This window comes from Musca autumnalis, unplaced genomic scaffold (assembly GCF_047663935.1).
Source record: "Musca autumnalis isolate F117 unplaced genomic scaffold, ASM4766393v1 scaffold_3, whole genome shotgun sequence".
NCBI lineage: Eukaryota > Metazoa > Arthropoda > Insecta > Diptera > Muscidae > Musca > Musca autumnalis.
The window spans coordinates 55,093,850-55,114,101 of NW_027411866.1; the positions used below are offsets into that span (position 1 = coordinate 55,093,850).

At 33.2% G+C, this 20,252-nt stretch overlaps 1 protein-coding gene and 1 long non-coding RNA gene across 2 annotated transcripts in view; one reads left to right on the forward strand and one right to left on the reverse strand.

The window, feature by feature from the left end:
• LOC141399373 (uncharacterized) overlaps positions 1-938 on the reverse strand; it is a 95,709-nt gene extending 94,771 nt beyond the window's left edge. The window contains exon 1 of the long non-coding RNA XR_012411831.1: positions 885-938. This is a non-coding gene — a long non-coding RNA (uncharacterized lncRNA). The remainder of the gene's footprint in view (positions 1-884) is intronic.
• Positions 939-1,552: 614 nt separating this feature from the next.
• Positions 1,553-20,252, forward strand: part of LOC141399566 (uncharacterized) — a 29,228-nt gene continuing 10,528 nt past the window's right edge. Inside the window, exon 1 of the mRNA XM_073978569.1 lies at positions 1,553-1,616. The gene's annotated coding sequence lies outside the window, so the exon portion shown is untranslated. The remainder of the gene's footprint in view (positions 1,617-20,252) is intronic.

The window sequence follows — 20,252 nt, forward strand, 5'->3', positions numbered from 1 at the left end:
GAAACAAAATTCAATTCAAACCAATTTGTGGCAAACGAACAGATATCAGTGTGAAAGAGATCGGGGAGCAAGAAAGAGAAAAGAAGATGGAATTATTGAAAAAATAAAACGACTACTACACCACAACCAAGTTTGTTGGGCAAAGTGCCAAAAAAGCAGAGAGGCATTGAAAGTTGTACATAAATTGTGGACAACAAAAAATGTTTATGTATTTATAACAAAAAAGAACAGAAAAAACGTCAGTCAAACACCCACAATGTCTTTTGGTATGTTGTGTTGTATAACCAACAATGTCTCGGTCCGGTAGAAAGAAAGTTTAAGACCTCGATCAACTGTGTAGAGAATATATACCAACAACAACAAATGCAAACAAAAAATAGTTTTATGAGTTTAAATTGAAATAATCTCCGCCCTGCAGTCAACGCAATGATATAGCCAAGGAGAAAAGGCAGTCAAAAACACTGAACGTCTCTAAATAACTTAATGAGTAAAATACATTTCTCCAAGTATGATTGTTTGTCGTCTCCTTGGGAAAACATATTCAAGTACAACAACAAATTAAATAAGAAGCAGAAAAATTGAAAAGCCAACAAAACATTTCACTTGAGTTCCAACCAAATGTGGCAACAACAAGAATAACGGAAACACAACTACAAAATTCCCAGTATTTTTCTTGTTGTCATTAGTGAAATAGAGAGATCCAATATAGGAAAATATAGAGCTCTCTTTCTTACATTTTTTTGACATCTCAGTCAGCCATATTGCAGTTCGTTTGCTCCCACAATGATAGACTTAGAGAAACTCTGAATGCAAGAGAGTTGAAGAATCCCAATTGATTTCATGCAGTCATTTATGAATTATGGAAGATAGAAGAATTCATTTACCTTTGACGCTGCATACTGCTCAGTCGACGCCAATGACGGAAATTGTCACGGTATACATGCTATTCAAGAAAACTTAAACGACCAACTCCCATTGACAAAAACACACAACGAACCACTCTTATCCCCACACACACTCTCACGAACATAAGCAATCGTAACTTTTATAGAGTTAAATTGAATGTACAAGTTGCACAGTGCAACACCTGAGGAATAAAATTAAATGTTTTCGTTTTTATGAATTTTTGTCCCTTTTATAACTTGAGTCTTTCTCTTTTCCGCTCGTTTGCATATGGAACACCTTAAGGCAGCGATGTAAACAAACCACACGTATTCTCTCTTTATTTTTGAGATGTCATTGTTTAGCAATGGAAAGAGTATATTACCAGTACTAATACACAAACTTTTCTGAGCACCAATGCCTTAAGGCTATGTGAAGTTTGTATTTCTCAGCTCAGCTTAAGTGAGAGAGTATGGGGTATGAATTCATTGGATTGGTTTTTGTTGGGCAGCTCAACAATGGCAGCAATTTAGCACCCCACACAGCAAACATCCAGCCACAACGACAACAACATCAAAAACTACTACTAAATACTCACAATATTGTTGCGTTGGCTGAGCTTCCTCTCAAATAATCTACAATGCCATTCGTTTTAAAAACTCAGCTTGCTATAGTGGTGGTTTTATTTATTGTTCAAATTCACCAAATAATTGTGGTGTTGTTGTTCGTTGTAGGTAAGTGGTTGGTGGATGGACAAATAGAATTTGTGAATTGCTTATTTGTCTGAACTCGCAGCAACTCTCAGTTCAAATTGAATTTTCATTGTGAATGTTTGTTATCATTTAACGGCACGAAACTGTAAATTTCTTTTTACCGTCGGTGGTTAAATAAAAAAGAAGAATAGAAACCCCTAAACATGTACACCATCATCATAGTCAACTAACAACATTCGTTTTTATCTTCTCTGCGAAATACTTATTGGAATCCAGTTTGAAACCAACCCACCACCCCATCCGTCCGTAATAACAAAACAACAATACTAAATTATCATCAGCTTCTTCAGCATTCAGTCGGATAAAACAAGTTTAAGCTTAACAAGTGTTCTGGCAGTGCGGAGTGTTTCAGAATGCTGAAAACGGTATTTTAAACCAAAAAATTATTTAATTTTCTTTGTCTTGGTGTTAATAACTAAACCGGATTCGAAAACCAAATGGTATTTTAATAATATAAATGTTTTGGTGGACTTCACAATTCAACGCGTGATTATATTGCAAATTAAATGAAACTAAAATAAACTCCAAGGAAATTTACGTTCGGAAGTGATAGATAAACAATGTATTTTTTAAATTGAAATAAAGTGAAACTCAACAAAGAAGGTTTACGAGTTATCTTAATTCAAAATTATTTTGGAACCACAACCTCAACAGCAACATCCTTCCTCACCGCCACTTTCACATCATCCCAGCATAATTCAACTGCATCATTCAGCGTTAGCCCGACAATTGCCGCCAGTTCCGTCGGCCAACCCCTCCAATAACGGTAATAGTACCGCTCTTGTGCCGCCCAATATGCCGTCGGAGACATTACATCCCACTGCTGGCATACAACTGTATTTTGCCGCAGCTCAATTGTCACCCGGCGGTGTACGGGTACCACCATGGAATGCTTTTTTTGCAATTTGGAGTACCTGGCGTCTTTGGAGGCGCCCCGTTTTTGGCCACACCAAAATTTGGGACCAACTGAACACAAAATGCCGGCACTAAAGCTTAAATGGCTTTGAATACGAGTAACGCCTTTGCTAAATTAACCCGTTGAAGTGCGAGAATGAGAAATGTTTCAGCGACACAGACAGCAGCAGCTCCTTCCGGCGCATACAACATCGCCTTATGATTGGAAATCGACAAAATATGCCATCGATGGAACCACCACCACCAAGTGGAGGATCTAATGATGATGCGGGTAAGTGGAAATTGCTAAATAGATATTGGGGAATTTGTTAGAGTAAACGAGGGGACCAAAAAATTGATACTGATTCTAGAGCAAAGTATCTCGGAGTAGTAATTAATATAAACAGCTTATTGAGTAGGGCAGCTCACATATATTCTGGTATTGGTCAAACGGATGCTAACCCAGCAATCCGTTAGTCATTATGTAACCCATTACAAAGTAATGTAGCAAGGTAAAACTAATGAGTACGGTAGCAAAGAGCGTGCGTGTCCGACTACAAATCCTAGCGTTGTGTGTTGAATGCTCACCGTCGGCACGCCAGTTTTTTGTTAACGATATAAAAAAGTAGGTGGTGCATATGTAAGTGTTTAAACAAACCTTAATGTTCGTACGCATAGCACAGTGTGTATTGTGTTCCGATACAAATCGGAAGTTCGCATGGTCAAACCCAGCATAGAGCAAAATAAAATAAATATATGAAGTGTGTAGAAATTTAAAAAAAAAAATTAAAATTAAAATCAACTGTTCTAAAATTATAACGTATGTTTTTTATATTATTTTCAACTTCAAGTGGAAATAGAATCAATTTTTATTCAGTGCGACATGCCTTTATTAAAAAATGGGCTAGTAGGACTACCAAAATGTACTATAATAACCCATTATCTGATAATGTTTTTTTTTTTTTTGCTGGAAAGCTACGAGCATTGTAGGCTATACATTCCTTTACAAATAATTGACAAAGACGTATAGCAATAAAGACCCGAACAAATGCATTTTCCAAAAACATATGCTAATAGTTCCACATTTTGGTTACAGATGGCTACACAACTCACTGGAATTGATAACAGCAATGCCAATCGTTTTTGATTCCCATTTCTCGCGGCAGAAAACATAAAGGTAGTGTTTTGTGGCTGAAATTTATTTCTTCACTATTTCTTTTTTTTTATTTAATAAAAAAACAAAAGTCAACGCCTTAAAATTTGAGTTTTAATGTTTTTCTTGCCAATGAGTAACAGTTTTCGTTTAACAGAATGTTGCTATGATATCGTAGCAACAGAGGTTAACTCCCTCTACAGTTAATTTTTCACAATTGACTTTTCCTATCTTATAATATTGACATCTTTGTAATTGAATAAATTTTATTAATTTTCTTCTATACAATTTTAATAATCTCCTATATTTTTTACAACGCTCAACATAAATCCGATTTCAACCGATTCAAAATAAAGGCCATAGGTTTCATAAAGCTTACTCTAACTGGCAATAAAATCGTAATAAAGCACATTTTTTTCAATGTCAAGTTCAATATACATATGTATGTATATATAGTTTGTGAATTTTTATTAATAATTCTAACATTGTCTTGGCACACTGATATAATTGATTAGCAATTTGAATTGCATTCAGTGAATCTGATTTACAAAACATTTTGTATAAAAATCAATTACATATTAATTTAATTAGTAAAATCTATGAAATCAGTTTCGTAATAAAGTACACGCAATTGCATGCACATGTTTGTTTAATTAAATGTATTCATTATTTTGATAGTAAAAATAAACAAGTATTTCTGCCAGTGGTCCTTTTTTCTATACTATAATTCTATTATTTTTCATGCTGAATGACATTTAGAATGTATAATTCTTTAACATCGGGTGGAAATCATAGAAAATCATTCGTGTTTATCAAAATAAAAAAAATAATAGTTTCTACAGGAAATGTTCATTTAAAATATACATAGAAAGCGTTTAGAATTTACATCGCTTTTGACAACTAACAGACGCGCCAACAACGTTTATGTTTAGAAGATTCGGTACACTTTGTCATTGATTATGGAAAAAGTGTCCTAGGACTTAATAGTGTATATAAAATCGAGTATGAGGAGGAGGTGTGTGTTATTCAACCAGAGCTCAAAGCCCAAATTCGATGATAATATGAAAAAGTGGTACATTATTATCATATATGTACATTAGGGTTATGCATTTTTCACAGCCTCCCGGTATCATACCGCGATGAGCTTCTACATAATTTTTATTTATTTGTATTTGACTCCTACTTAACAAGATTAAAATCCTATAAATTAGAGTGCAGGATTAAAATGTGAAAAATAAGATTACATAAAATCTTAATTATAAGGTGATTTGGTGAAAAAAACCTGATGCACAAAATGTTTTTAAAATTTGAACTTATCAGAATTTTGAGCAATTTCTTGAAGTCACTGCAAGCAGATATATTATTGAAAATAAACTTTAGAGCCACATTAGATAACCAAACTGACATAATTTTTCTTTCTCGCTAATTTTCTTCAATTGTTCAAAGATGTAATTTTTTAACAAAAAATAACAATTCACGTGTTTTGTGCATGACCTTTTCCAATATTTGAACGAAATAAACGCTATTTTAGTTGTTAGTAGACTTAAATTTATTTATTCGTGCAACAGTCAATAATTTTTGAGAAACAAATTTTAATTTCATACATTTTTTCGAAAAAAAATTTTTAAAATCGATTAATGTGTGAACTTTTTTATATTTCAATGGAATAAACTTTATTTTTTGTGATTATTAGGCAAAAGTTCATTCATACGTGCGTGCTACAGAAATCATTTTTGAGAAAAAATGTCGAAAAGTCATAACCCTAATGTACATATTTATGAAATTCTGAAATTTTGTCCCCACCTGCGTATGATTTATAAAAATTATTTTATTGATTGTATGGTAGTTATACGCTAGGGGGTATAACTATAATTAAGGGGTTTTCCCTACTTGTGCAGAAAAAAAACAAATCTAAAAGAGCACATATCATACTAATTTGGAATTTTTATGTTGAAAAATATTACATAGTCTTGTAGAAAATGGCTACCTGCGAAACCCTTTTTCTGTAAAAGCGTTTGGCGTGCCCAACGATAGCTCGAAAACGACTGGTCCGATCTTGGTATATTTTTGTGGGCGTTTTAAGAATCTAATAATCTTGTCTTTAAGCGAAACAGAATTTTAAAAAATCGATTAATAAAATTGTGATCTGTCAAAGTCAAAATTTCGATTTTACGAAAAAAATAACAGCTTTTTGTTCAAAAGTCGGACAAAAATTTTTTAAATCTTCATCGCTTAAAGACAAGCTAATTATGTATATAATAAGCTCACCAAAACATGCGAAGATCGGTCGATTCGTTTTCGAGCTATCGTTGGCATCGACTTCAAAAATGCCATTTCGAGAAACACGCGTTAAAAATTTCCACGCTACATACAAATCACAATAAATTGTTCCCTTCCAACGCTCATATCCGCTCATATCCGATCGAGTTGAATTTGCGGCATACTCTATACAACCTGTTCTTCAAAATAAGCCAATAATATTTTTTTCGATTTTTTGAAAATGACAAGTAGAGGTAACCCCTTAATTTACCATATTTCACAAACACTTTCAATGATTTGCTGTAACTTTTCTTCATCGATTTCATTCATCGAAAGACCATTGTAATCTTGACTAGGACATATCAAATTCATATATAGTAATATTGTATTTCAGCCGACGAAATTCGAGCTTCAAAATGTGGTCTTGTGGACTGTTTTGCTTAGTACAATCTCAAGAATCAGAAACGCGAAGCGCCAATTAAGATTTGTTCCTTCCATACAAATCTCCCCACCCTAATGTATACATATGCATGCCTTATTAGGATAAAATAAAAAATAAAAATAAATTAGTTGAGTGCGTGGTTACTTCTCTAGAATTCTTCAATACAAAACTGCTAAGGTCATGTTAGCTCGAATAAAAATTTTAATTAATTAAAACCCTTCATAAATAATGACCTTCGTCCTAATAAGACAACAATAAATAAAAGGATTTCGTTCCTGATATATAACCGGATTTATTAAATTTACTGAATAAACCCACATAAAGCCACTGGTCGGTTAAACGCCACCAAAAATGGTCGCAAAAATTGACGTAAAACTCGAACATTTTTGTGTTTTTTGAAAACAAACGACGGTTAATGCTCTTTCCACCTTATGGTGGAAAGTAATCAAAAAGTATTATTTTACTGCGCTTTCCACAGGAGAGTCTGGTTCCCAGACATATATACACAATGTCGGACGTCCGAAGCGTCTGCTCAAAGTCGGAAGTTTTTTCCGACGCGTCTGACCGACTTCGGTCCGAACTCTGTCCGACCAGTCTGACGAACTTTTTCCCGTCCTCTCTCTCCCTCTCTGAAGGGAATTTTTCTATTTTCTCTTGTGCTGCTTTGGCAAAATTAAGTGTAAATAAGCAGAGTCTTTTCTCTCTACTTGTACATGTTTCGCTCGCACATTGTAAATGTGTAATTGTTGATGTGCCGACGTTGATGCAGTATGCGTGTTGATGCATGATAGTGTTTCAATGTTATTCATAGTGATCGGTTGCATACATATTTCTTTATTTTTATGAAGTTAATGAAAGTAAAGATTTTCTTCGTCAAACTTCAACACTATTCAGTGGAAAACCATATGTTTTATATTTGTTAAGATTCGGTTCGAACACTGACATTTCATCCGATTTCGGTTTGCTGGGTTTCTACACTATGCCAATTCTCTAGTTACGGGTAATGCGACGTGTAATGTATTGACTATTTTACATATATACTACCGCTGGATAATGTAATCGACAATGCTTCTCTCTCTTTTCGACATTAGTTCTTAGCAACAAAATACAAAAATAAAATAGAAAAAAATATTCCGTCATTTTGATTAGACCTTTTATTTGTAAAAACATATTTGTATGCCTTTGTTGTGCGAAAATTGAGGATGCAAAAATAACCTGTTATTGAGCTAAATTATAGAAAGGATGAATAATTTCAGAAAAATATTTATACATATCGCATCATTTTATTAAACTTTTATATATTTTATTTCAGGATCTTTTGAATGATCTGAGGGACACACGAGAAAAACATTCCAAGGACCAAATAAACATAAGTCGCTGTATAAGGGAGTCTCACCCAAGTTCCAGTATCAAGGATCAAGACGAACCTATCATATACATATGTATACAAGATTAAATTGTCCTTTGTAAAATTTAAGCACATCATGTAACAAAATAAAGTGTGGATAAGGCATATATGCACTTACATGACTTCAAATTTCTAGTAATTTTGGCTATAATTTCGGACTACCGAATTGAATGGTTACTGGCAATGCAATGAAGGGACAATTGGCTTTCCGAAGACTATAGAATTGACTAGAGCTGTGTCAAATGAACTATGTGGAACTATCTAGTTCACTACGCAGTTCCAATAACCTACATAATTTGTATGAACAAAATGCGTATACGTAATATCACACGTTAGATTTTATGACGTTACTCATACGTTTTGGAACTAGTACTTGGAACTAGATTACCCATCTTTAGAATTTACTGGTTACGGGTAATGCAATGAAGAGACAATTGCCTTTCACACGACTATCTAACAGGGTGATTACTAGTAATGCGGTGAGGACATAATTGACTCCCTCCTATAACATACCCATGTTAAATTCACTAGTCTATAGCATTGCGAGTAGATTAGGTGGTAAGTACTTGTTTGGTAAACACCGGTAAAATTGATAGTTATTCCCTAATTACCCGAACAACTGGGAATTTTCTAGATTAATGTTATGTGAAGTTAAAAAAATAATAGAAAAAAGACCAATTTCCTTATACCGATTAGATGATACCATCGGCTTGTTTTTAATGTTTATTTACACTGGCCTTATAATTAATGTTAACTATTGATTAATATTATATACACAAAATGTACAAACATACATACATATGTATACATGTTGGCAGCGTGGGATATTTGTAAACTTGTATTGTTACCATACACCTGATACAAATCCGATTAAAATAATAAAATATAGAAACAATAGCATTCCTAGGATTTGCCAATATTAAATAGTCTCTTTACAGTTGTTTTATACAACTTCCAATAAGAAGTTGATATTAGTTGATTAGATTAACATCAATTTCTTTTCACAAACACTCAATTTCCTAACCTGGCCATAGAAGTTAATCAATCCGACATAAAAATATCAATACACAAATTGTTTAAAGACAATATCAACATAAATTAATATCTTAGGTGATGAGATTTTATGTGAAATAGATTGATAAAAAACAACGATTTTGGGAGTGTTTGAATACAATGTCTGCAAATATTTATTTATTTACCACCGCTTTTAATCATTTTGGGAACTTGATTTGTTTTTCATAACATGTCGCTGCTACCCATTAATCATTCTTTATAAACAAAGTTTACAGAGGAAACTTAAACCCAGCGAGAACAATAATAACACTGTGATATAAATGTGGACAAAATTTTTTTGCAGGATTTCTGATGCACAAATTCGGTTTTGTGGGAGTCCATAGAAGACGAAAATACCTTTGGTTTCTTTGGGTCACTTCGGGTTTTGATTTTATAACGGTAAGTGTAGTGAAAAATGGCCTGTCTTGGATTTTCAAAATAAAACGGACATTACTTCTTTTTTCCACAACCGATTTGCACACACTGTTTTTCATTATAAAGGGGAGAGTAACGCCTTTCGAACAAGCCATAGATTTTTAAAATCGGTTAACAAATGGCTATGTAATAGTGGTTTAAGTGTGACAAAAACGCATTAAAAACAGTAAAATGTTTTTCCTTGTGCTCTAGGCTACGTAAACGACACCTAACTGTACAATTATTTACTGTTAACAAGTAGGAAATTTAGTTGGCTTTCCAAAATGGGCAAAACCAATGAAATCGGTTGAAAAATTAATGCATTATGGCATTTTTTGTGTTTCAACTTTTTGGTTTTTTTCATATTTTCCTTTATAAAAGATGGGTATCGTAGCATGTATGATTCTAATTGTGATTATCCTGCTTAACAATTACGCACAAGGTATCAATGTTTTATAAAGGAAAATATGAAAAAAACCAAAAAGTTGAAACACAAAAAATGCCATAACTCATTCATTTTTCAACGGATTTTGTTGGTTTTTCCCATTTTGGAAAGCCAACTAAATTTCCTATTTGCTAACTGTAAATAATTGTACTGTTAGGTGTCATTTACGCAGCCTAGATCACAAGGAAAAACATTTTACTGTTTTTTAATGCGTTTTTGTCACACTTAAACCACTATTACTTAGCCATTTGTTAACCGATTTTAAAAATCTATGGCTTGTTCGAAAGGCATTACCCTCCCCTTTATAATGAAAAAAAGTGTGTGCAAATCGGTTGTGGAAAAAAGAAGTAATGTCCGTTTAAAGTTGAAAATCCAAGAAAATCCATTTTTCACTACATTTACCGTTATAAAATGAAAAACCGAAGTGACCCAAAGAAACCAAAGGTATTTTTGTCTTCTGTGGACTCCCACAAAACCGAATTTATGCATTAGAACCCCTGCAAATTTTCACTGTAGCACAGTGTAATTTATTTGAAAAAATGGAGATGAAAAAACACGCTAAAGTTTAGAAAGTGGTTTCATACCTACGCAAATTCAAAGTCTATTCGTAGGTTAACTGAAACCCGCCTGCTGTAAACTGAAAAGAAAAGTTTGTCATAGATCTTAGCTAAGCATGTGACGTTGACGAAGCATCATAGGAGGAGGCGGGGTTGTACAAACAACCCGTTAACACCACACCTCAACACAACGCCAGTCAGTATCAACAACTAATGCTCTTTCCATACAATTTCATTCATATTGGGATATTTTATTGATGATGATGACGTGAATGATGACCATGATTTGAGTTCATATTCCTACATGCAACTACCCAGCAAACCAAATGTCGGATGTCCGACACGTCTGAACAATTTCGGAAGCAACGTCGTTCAGATTTCGTTCCGATTTCTAAACGATTTTTCGGAGCGGAAATAGTTCAGATTTTGTACCGATTTCGATCCGATTTCGGAACAAATGTCGAAAAGAAATTTCCTTTCCGATTTTTCCAAGGATTTTCTTCAGATTTCGTTACGAAATCGGATCGAAATCGATACGATGTCGCTCCGACATTTCGTTCCGAAATTATGTCAACCACTTCATACAACTTTCGTTAAGATATCGTTACACGCAGAGAAAAAATATGATTCATGCCACCATATTTTGAAACAAAAATATATATTATAGATATATGGTAACCTCAATCATATTTTAATAATACAATTTTTGAAATATTTGAAAATGGCGTGGTAGCCGCCGAAAACATGTTGTGGTTGCCTGTAATAAGTAGTATTTTTATTGGAATTATACTGTACCTTTGTGATTAATTGCCCATTAAAAGATTTTTCAATATATTTTAAATAAAAGTTTTATTTGTTTAAGAACAATTTGGATATAATAGAATAAATAAGTATAATATAGAATACACTTAGTGCTGTTTTACATTTAAGCGACTTGTCTTACGATTTTTTGTCTCCTCTTTGCTCATCTTCGTAAATTTCACACACAGGGTTGCATTTTTTTGTAACATGGTACCAAGTGTACATTTTGTTAAAAATACTTAATGTAAAAAGAAGGTATTTTATAAAAATTTGTTATACAAATTTTTAAATGCTTATAACAAATAATCATTTTATGCTTTAAATGATTTTTTATGCACAAAATTCATTGCAAAACTAAATTTTGTTTCAATTTCTCTTACTATGTTTTGCAACTCTGCCTAACAAGAATAACCACCACAAAGAGGAGACAAAAAATCGTAAGACAAGTCGCTTAAATGTAAAACAGCACTTATACTTTATAACATTAACAAACACTATGCAGTTCTCTCTGTTGTCTCTCCGTTTGTTCCATACTTATACCGAAGACATGTTTATGTTGGAGAACATTATGAAACAACAACAACATCAGATGTTTATGTTATACATATATACATTTTTTTCCTTGTTATTTCGATAACTTGCATACGATTTCTATTAATTGTTAAATGTGGGGAGATTGACAAAATGAAATAATGCACAAAATTTGCACGAAACATTCGGAGATTCTTTTTAGTCGAGAAGTGTTTGTTACCAAAAAAATGAAACACAACTCAATCAGTGGTACATTTTTGCCACTTTCCGATTTTTCTTTCTACACATTTTTATATCTTCATTCGCAAATAAATTGTAGTCATTATTTCCGTCAACAAATACTCGAACTATTTCCTTCTTTGTTTGGAATGCTGTTTTTACTAATTTTATTCCATTCATTTAATTGAAAATTAAACAAAATTTACAACCTTCTTACTCAGCGACAGAACAACTAATGAGAGAACATTTGCTTTTGGCAGTGAACAGCTGCTGTTTTTGACACTTCATATGTCAAACTGAGAAAGTTAAGCAGATTGTGGTTGGATTCACCATCAGATAATTATGAAAATATTACCATATGTCAAGATTTTGTGATTTGTTGTTGTTTTATATGGTGAACAGAATCAAAATTGGCAATATACATTATCGCCTTTAAAATAACATGTGCTCCACAAAAATTATTTGGTGCCAGCCAAAATAAAATTTTGCCCACCACCAGTTAAAAAAATATTTTTTCTCTGCGTGTACGATTTCGGATCAGACATCGGACATATCGTCCGAATTTTGTTCCGATTTCGTTAAGATGTCGGTACGATTGGTTTGCTGGGTATTAATTTTTAACGCTTGAAGAAAACTTCAAAAAAAAAATCATAAGAAAAACTCACTTCATAAGTGTGTGTTTTAGCTTTTGAAATCATCATATAAATTTTTCCTTGTTAACCAAAAAGCTTGGCTTTTGCCTTTTCCTTTTCCCTCCTGTGCTTTCGAACGGAAATGAGAAATGTCATAAACTGAACGAATTCGTTCGTCATTTGACCGGTGTGATTTCGTTTGTCATTTCAGACAGTACGTTTTTATTTATTTATTTATTTTTTTTTTTTTTTGTATCCGTAATGTTAAAACAAAACTGGACGCGAAGAAACCTGAGAGTATGTGATAATTTTTTAATCACTTTTAGCTAGTGGACATCAATCATTAGATGGATTTAGGTAAAGAGTGAAGATTTTTTTCGCATCCTAAATCAATCACAATGTTGGTATCTATCTGTATTTTGGGACCAGCAAATGACAATAATTTTATAATGAAACATTTTTTTACAAAATATTAATAAGTATGCAATTAAAAAAAATTAAGTAACAGTGTTTTATTTATATATATATAAATATATATATATATATATATATATATATATATATATATATATATATATATATATATATATATATATAATTGTTCCACAACATCCCATAGGGACAAGGGAGACTTCTCTCATATCAATGAGTGCACCCCGATTCATATTAGCTCAATGATATGGGACCTACAGTTTATCGCCGAGTCCGAACGGCGTGTCTAAGACACCACTTTTGTAGAGAAGTTTTACATGGCTGAAATACTCAGGAAATGTCGCCAACATTACTGAGGGGTATTTTGCCACCGTTGAAAAGTGTTTTGATGTTGCCTGGCCGGGGAATCGAACCCACGACCTTATGTGTGCAAGGCGGGTGTGCATACCATTGCACCACGGTGGCACCCAGTGTTTTATTTATAAATGCACTTAAAAGTAGAAAATAATTTTGATGATGGAATCTCTCAAATAAAACGCTTGCATTTAAATTAAAACTTGTGATAATATTGAACGGCAAGCGTTTTATTTGAGTGATTCCATCATCAAAATTATTTTCTACTTTTAAGTGCATTTATAAATAAAACACTGTTACTTAATTTTTTTTAATTGCATACTTATTTTCTAGTTTTTAGTGCATTTAAAAATAGAACACTGAAACTTATTAATTTTATAATTATTTTTAATTTTTTTGTAAATTCATTTTTTTAAGATTTTCAATTTTATTTGTATATACTTGAGGTTATAAATGATACCCAGCAAAATTTGACGGAAGGGGTTCTTTGCGATGACGTGATTTCATGTCATCTTTTGCATTGGTTCAAAGGAAGTCGTGGAAGATCCGATCTTTTCATTAGGATTTGAACCAATGCAAAGGAAGTCGTGAAAGATCCGATCTTTTCATCAGCATTTGTACCCATTCCATCGATCCAATAGAGATGATGTTTGTGGTTTTATTTACACACCTGTTTATTTTCATTTTGGTATGTTCCAGTACTGCAAAAATCTACTAATTTTTACTATTTTTTCCGATAACATAATGGAAAAATTGTTATCGTAGTAAAAATAAGTAGCTTCTTTCAGGTTCTGGAACAGACCAAAGTTGTTAGAACTGTCCATGGTACAATAATACAGGTAGCATTATCATGCCAGCTGATGGTAACATAATGTGTCAACTGCATTGAATTGATGTCAAATTTTGACACCTTATGTTACCAACAATTGCCGATGCGGCTACCTGTGTATTTGTACCATGGAACTGTCGTCGTGATGTTGTCTTACATTTCCTGCATATCAAACAACTAAAACTTCTGAACAATTGGTATTATATGAAGTCCCAACCATCGAGCTAAAAATAGAATCGGACTGCACACATTGCTATTTTAAAAGTTCCCTTGTCTGTTCTAAATCTGACATAGAATGAAATCAAATCTCGCTTCTTGGAATTTGAAAAAAGTCCGAAACGAAAAGGATCAAGAATCTGAAAATAAAGAAGAAACTACTTTTGGAAAGAAACAATTAAAAATAAATTAATTAAGCATAAATGGTATTTTCCATAAAAAGTCTCTCCTCCCCGTTCGTTACATTTTGTTCTTAGAGATCCCTAAAGCAAGCCGGGTTGTAGATCCCTACATATTTCCGTCACTAAACAAAAGAGTATAAATTACCAAAATGTTGTTATAAAATAACAAATTTATAAAATAAAAGTAATTTACGAAATAAAAATACTTAAAGGAGTGCATTTGGAGTCCATGTTGAAATCTGAACTGGTGGTGGGAAGATAATTGAAAAAACCTTTTGTAAGATGAAAGAATATCAGTTGCGGAGAACGGAGGAAGTAATCTTTTGCGTTGCAGCGGTGGTGATTACATTGCAGTTTTGGATGTAAACTTTTGAAACACTAAACTGATAAATTAATTGTAGCTATTTCATGAATTCGTTTGAATTAATAAAGAGTTCTGTTTTTCATGAAAACCATATATCAATACAGCATTTCCATTTTCCAAACAAGACATGAAAATTTCATGCCAAGGGGTTGGTGAAAATGACATGTCAAATCATTGGTGGAAATGACATGCCAAAGCATTGGTGGAAATGACATGTCAACGCATTGGTTAAAATGACATGCTTAGGATCCAGAAAAGAACGTCATCTTTTGGGGTCCACGCTCATATAAAATTCATCGATGAAGATGCTAAAAAGATGACATGCTAGATCACTTGCACCCATGATTGAATGTCATCTTTGGCATCGAACATTTTGCTGGGTATTTAATGATGGTGCCCATATAGCGGTACCACCCGATTTAAGTTGTTTTGAGGATTTTGTCTTCGAGTTCCCAGTTGTACAGAAACGTCCCCACCAAAATTGTGTACATGGGTCAGATTTTGAAATAAGTATTTATTTTTTGACCGTTTGTGTGCTTGTGTGTGTGGACGTGTGTAGTAGTGAACAAGTTAGACTGAATGTGGAAAAGGCAAGTTGAGAAGGGGAAGTTCGGAGAAGGTTTTTTGGAAGTTCGGAGGGGGGGTGGAAGTTCCTAACATCCACCTTCATAACACCACCCCTTGGAACAACCTACACCGATCCTCCGAACAACCTCATCCAAACTTCCGAAAAATCTCCTCCGGACAACCTCATCCGAACTTTCAAACAAACTCCTCGGAACTTCCGACAACATTCACTTTAACTCCTAACAACTTACACCCAACCACCGAAAAACCACCGCCGAACTACCTCCTCCGAACTTTCCCCTCTCAACATGCTCTTTAAATTTTCAACGGAACCCCATAACCAATTTAGGCCGAAAATGCAGATACAAACTTTAAAATGCCTGAAATTGGGTAGGGGCTATATCAAAACCTGGACCTATGTCCACAATTTTTGATGGAGAAGTTGGGAACTCGAAATCAAAGTTACAGCAATTTCGGCCAAAAAAATTAAGACAAAAACACTTGAAATCGGGTGGAGCCGTAATATGGGGGCTATAGCAACACCTGGACCTATGTCACAATTTTTGGTGGAGAAATTTCTGTACCACTGGGATCTCCAAATGGCAAGTTACACGCAATTCGGTATAAAAATGAAGATAAAATCCATAAAACACTTGAAATCGGGCGGTACCGCTATATGGGGGATACCAAAACCTGGACCTATGTCCATAATTTTTAATGGGTACGTTTCTGTACCTAATTGTCAAAAAGCAGCCAATACGGGCTTAAAATGACGATAAAATACCTTAAATCGAGTGGTACCGCTGGATGGGAACTACGGGAAAAAATGGACCCATATTGATTTTGGTTTCATATTCATGTATTGCCATCCAAATCTGAAAAGTGTACAAAGTTTTAGTTCGATTGGTCAACTACAACTGTGTGAAAAATGAGTTACCAGATTTGAAAAGCAAATTAGATAAAAAACTGTAAAACAGTGTAAAAATTGACAAATATTGGTTTTGATTTCATATTCATGTATTGTCATTCATATCTGAAAAGTGTGCAAAGATTTAGTTCGCTTGGTCAATTACAACTGTCTTAAAAATGAGTTACCCGATTTGAAAAGCATGTAAAATTGAACACTGTACAACACTGTAAAAATGGACCAATGTTGGTTTTGATCTCATATTCTTGTATTGTCATCCAAATCTAAAAAGTTTGCAAAGTTTTAGTTCGATTGGTCAAATGCAACTGTGTGGGAAATAAGTTACCAGATTTGAAAAGCAAAATACCGGAAATCGAGTGGCACCGTTATATGGGAGCTATAGGTAAAAATGGACCCATATTGATTTTGGTTTCATATTCACGTATTGTCATCTAAATCTGAAAAGTGTGCAAAGTTTTACTTCGATTGGTCAACTGCAACCGCTTTAAAAATCAGTTACCAGATTTGAAAAGGGGGTTAAGTTAGACACCGTAAAAACACTGTAAGAATGGTCCAATATTGGTTTTGATTTCATATTCATGTATTGTCATCCAATTCTGAAATGTGTGCAAATTTTAAGTTCGATTGGTCAACTGCAACTGTGCGAAAAATTAATTACCAGATTTGAAAAGCAAATTAGATAAAAAACTGTAAAACAGTGTAAAAATGGACAAATATTGGTTTTGATTTCATATTCATGTATTGTCATTCATATCTGAAAAGTGTGCAAAGATTTAGTTCGCTTGGTCAATTACAACTGTCTTAAAAATGAGTTACCCGATTTGAAAAGCATGTAAAATTGAACACTGTACAACACTGTAAAAATGGACCAATGTTGCTTTTGATTTCATATTCTTGTATTGTCATCCAAATCTAAAAAGTTTGCAAAGTTTTAGTTCGATTGGTCAAATGCAACTGTGTGGGAAATAAGTTACCAGATTTGAAAAGCAAAATACCGGAAATCGGGTGGCACCGTTATATGGGAGCTATAGGTAAAAATGGACCCATATTGATTTTGGTTTCATATTCACGTATTGTCATCTAAATCTGAAAAGTGTGCAAAGTTTTACTTCGATTGGTCAACTGCAACCGCTTTAAAAATCAGTTACCAGATTTGAAAAGGGGGTTAAGTTAGACACCGTAAAAACACTGTAAGAATGGTCCAATATTGGTTTTGATTTCATATTCATGTATTGTCATCCAATTCTGAAATGTGTGCAAATTTTAAGTTCGGTTGGTCAACTGCAACTGTGTGAAAAATTAGTTACCAGATTTGAAAAGCAAATTAGATAAAACACTGTAAAACAGTGTAAAAATGGACCAATATTGGTTTTGATTTCATATTCGTGTATTGTCTTCCAAATCTGAGAAGTGTGCAAAGTTTTAGTTCGATTGGTCAACTGCAACCGTGTTAAAAATGAGTTACCAGATTTGAACTAAACACACACCAAGGCAAGTTAAATAAAACACTGTAATAATAATAAAAATAAAAAAATCTTTTCCAAATCTCATTTTGAGACGCTTTGATCATATCCTAAACCTTTTTTTGTAAATATTTTAACCGAAACTAGACAGAGTCTAACAAAACGAAACATTGATTGCACGATTATTGTAGAATTGAAATTTTGTATGTTTATAAAAGAGTGCCAGAATGTCCAAATTTAAACAATATTTGGCACAAAAATCAAACGTTAATTATTACACTGTGCAACAAAATTCATTTTTTTCAAAATGATGGGAAATACACCAAATCTGTGAAACTTGTTCAAACGCCAGGAATCTCTAAAAATTAAAAACACGTTTTCGGGTTAAAGTCCAACTTCATCTGAGTATATTCAAAATTATACCACAAAACATAATTTTAGAGGGATGACGTCAAATATTCTCCGTCACTATAGGTCACCGAAGAAATGAAGTCAGATTAACATTGTATATCCCAAAAATATCAGTATCAATTTTGCCGAAAATCACGAAATAATCTCCCAAATTGTTGATAAAATTTGTTTCTGTATTTTTCGAGTTGATGCATGAAAGTAACATTAAAATTCGTTCTAGATAAAAAGTGTCAAAAGAAGAAACTTTCTATACAAATACAATAATACACAATACAATTACACAATTTTCATTGTAAGTCTCAGAGCAAACCATATATCTAGGAATAATATTTTTTATGAAAATCAGGTTACCAAATCATATATTATAGGATGAATATTTTTTTTTTAAATCTTGGACTGTACATTTTACGTGATCTCCCTCATTCCTTCATTTTTGGGGATATTGTTGGAAGAAAAAATGTTTCAAAAAATGTTGCGATTGAAATTTGACTTCCAAATTTAAAAAAGATTATTACACAAAAACTAAAATCACTGCTTGGACCATAGTTTGCAGACAGCTAGCTAGATATCAGTGCTAAATTTCTGTGCAAGATTAATCATGATTTGAAGTGTGTTAGTGCTTCATAACCTCGAAAAACTTGTGTGTTGAATTATTGGCAACTCGTAGTAAATGAGCTGTAATTCGTTGAGTTTTAGAGATATCAGCATAAAAATTTGACACAGGATAAAGTGGAAGTCGTAGAAAAAATAGAAATTGCTAACTCAGAAAACGAATTTTTTAAGTTATGCCACTCTTTGAGTAAATGAGCGATATGTCGAGGTTTTGGTATATGCCCCCATATAACACTACCACCACAATTGCATTTAAATTAAAAATGATATCAAAATTAAATGGGTGTAAACGGCATAATCTGAGAACCCCATAACCAAATTGCAGCCAATATAGGCCAAAAATGTAGATAAAAGCAAAATACCAGAAATAAAAAGATACCTTTATATGGGGCTATACCAACACCTGGACCTATGTCGACAATTTTTGGTGCAGTAGATTTTCGACAGGTGGGAAGGAGTATTACAATTATTATTATACTTAATTATTATTATGCTTTCCAATGCTGGAAAGTCAAAACTAGGATTATGGATTCCAAAGACATTTTGAATTACAAAAAAAAGAACAGCGAAACCAGGTCACATAATTTGGTGACTGTGTGGGTTCGGGTCCTTGGCTTTCCTTTTTCACTTGCAAAAACATTTTCGATCATCAAGCTTAACTCTAAACGAGAAAATTTATAAAAATCAATAAGTCCCAATTTACATTAGGCGAGTTTACTTGCGGCAATTGTCAGTTTGATGGAGAGAGAGGTGAGGTATATGGTAACCCTTTGCCTCTCAACACCCTCTCTCAACCACAAACTGACAATTGCCGCAAGTAAACTCGCCTAATGTAAATTGGGACTAAGAATTATCTTCGCCCCAACTAGTTCAATTGAAAAAATCGTATTAACCAGATCATTCGATATAGTTCCTTATAGTTGAACTTAAATCTGTGAGCGATCGAACAATCAAAGAACGATTTCATACAGATAAGCGAAATTAAAAAAAGAAAACAACGTACGCACACAAGAAGAATTTTTCAATTTTTCCTTTATAATATCCAACAGACATAAAATAAAAATAACCCGGACATAAAAAATAAAAACTAAACAAATTGTTTTTTTAATCTATATGAGAAAGAATTAGTATTTTTCGCTTAGGAGCAGCGTTCATAATATGCACGAATCTTAATATTGCCAACGCTGAATGAATGAATTATGTGAATAAGTGCTGCTCAATATGTCACATTTTAATGAAATTTTGGTATGTGCCCACCTTTTCAACATTTCACATTAGTGTTGTGGAAGTAGTGAGCTGAAGAAATATCAGTCATACATGTTTGGCAATTACGACATTTAAATGCGGAACGATGCGTTAAATTCTAAAAAAAGAAGTTATGTGGAAATTCCCTTAATATTCATTCACGTTTCAAAATTGTTGAATGATGAT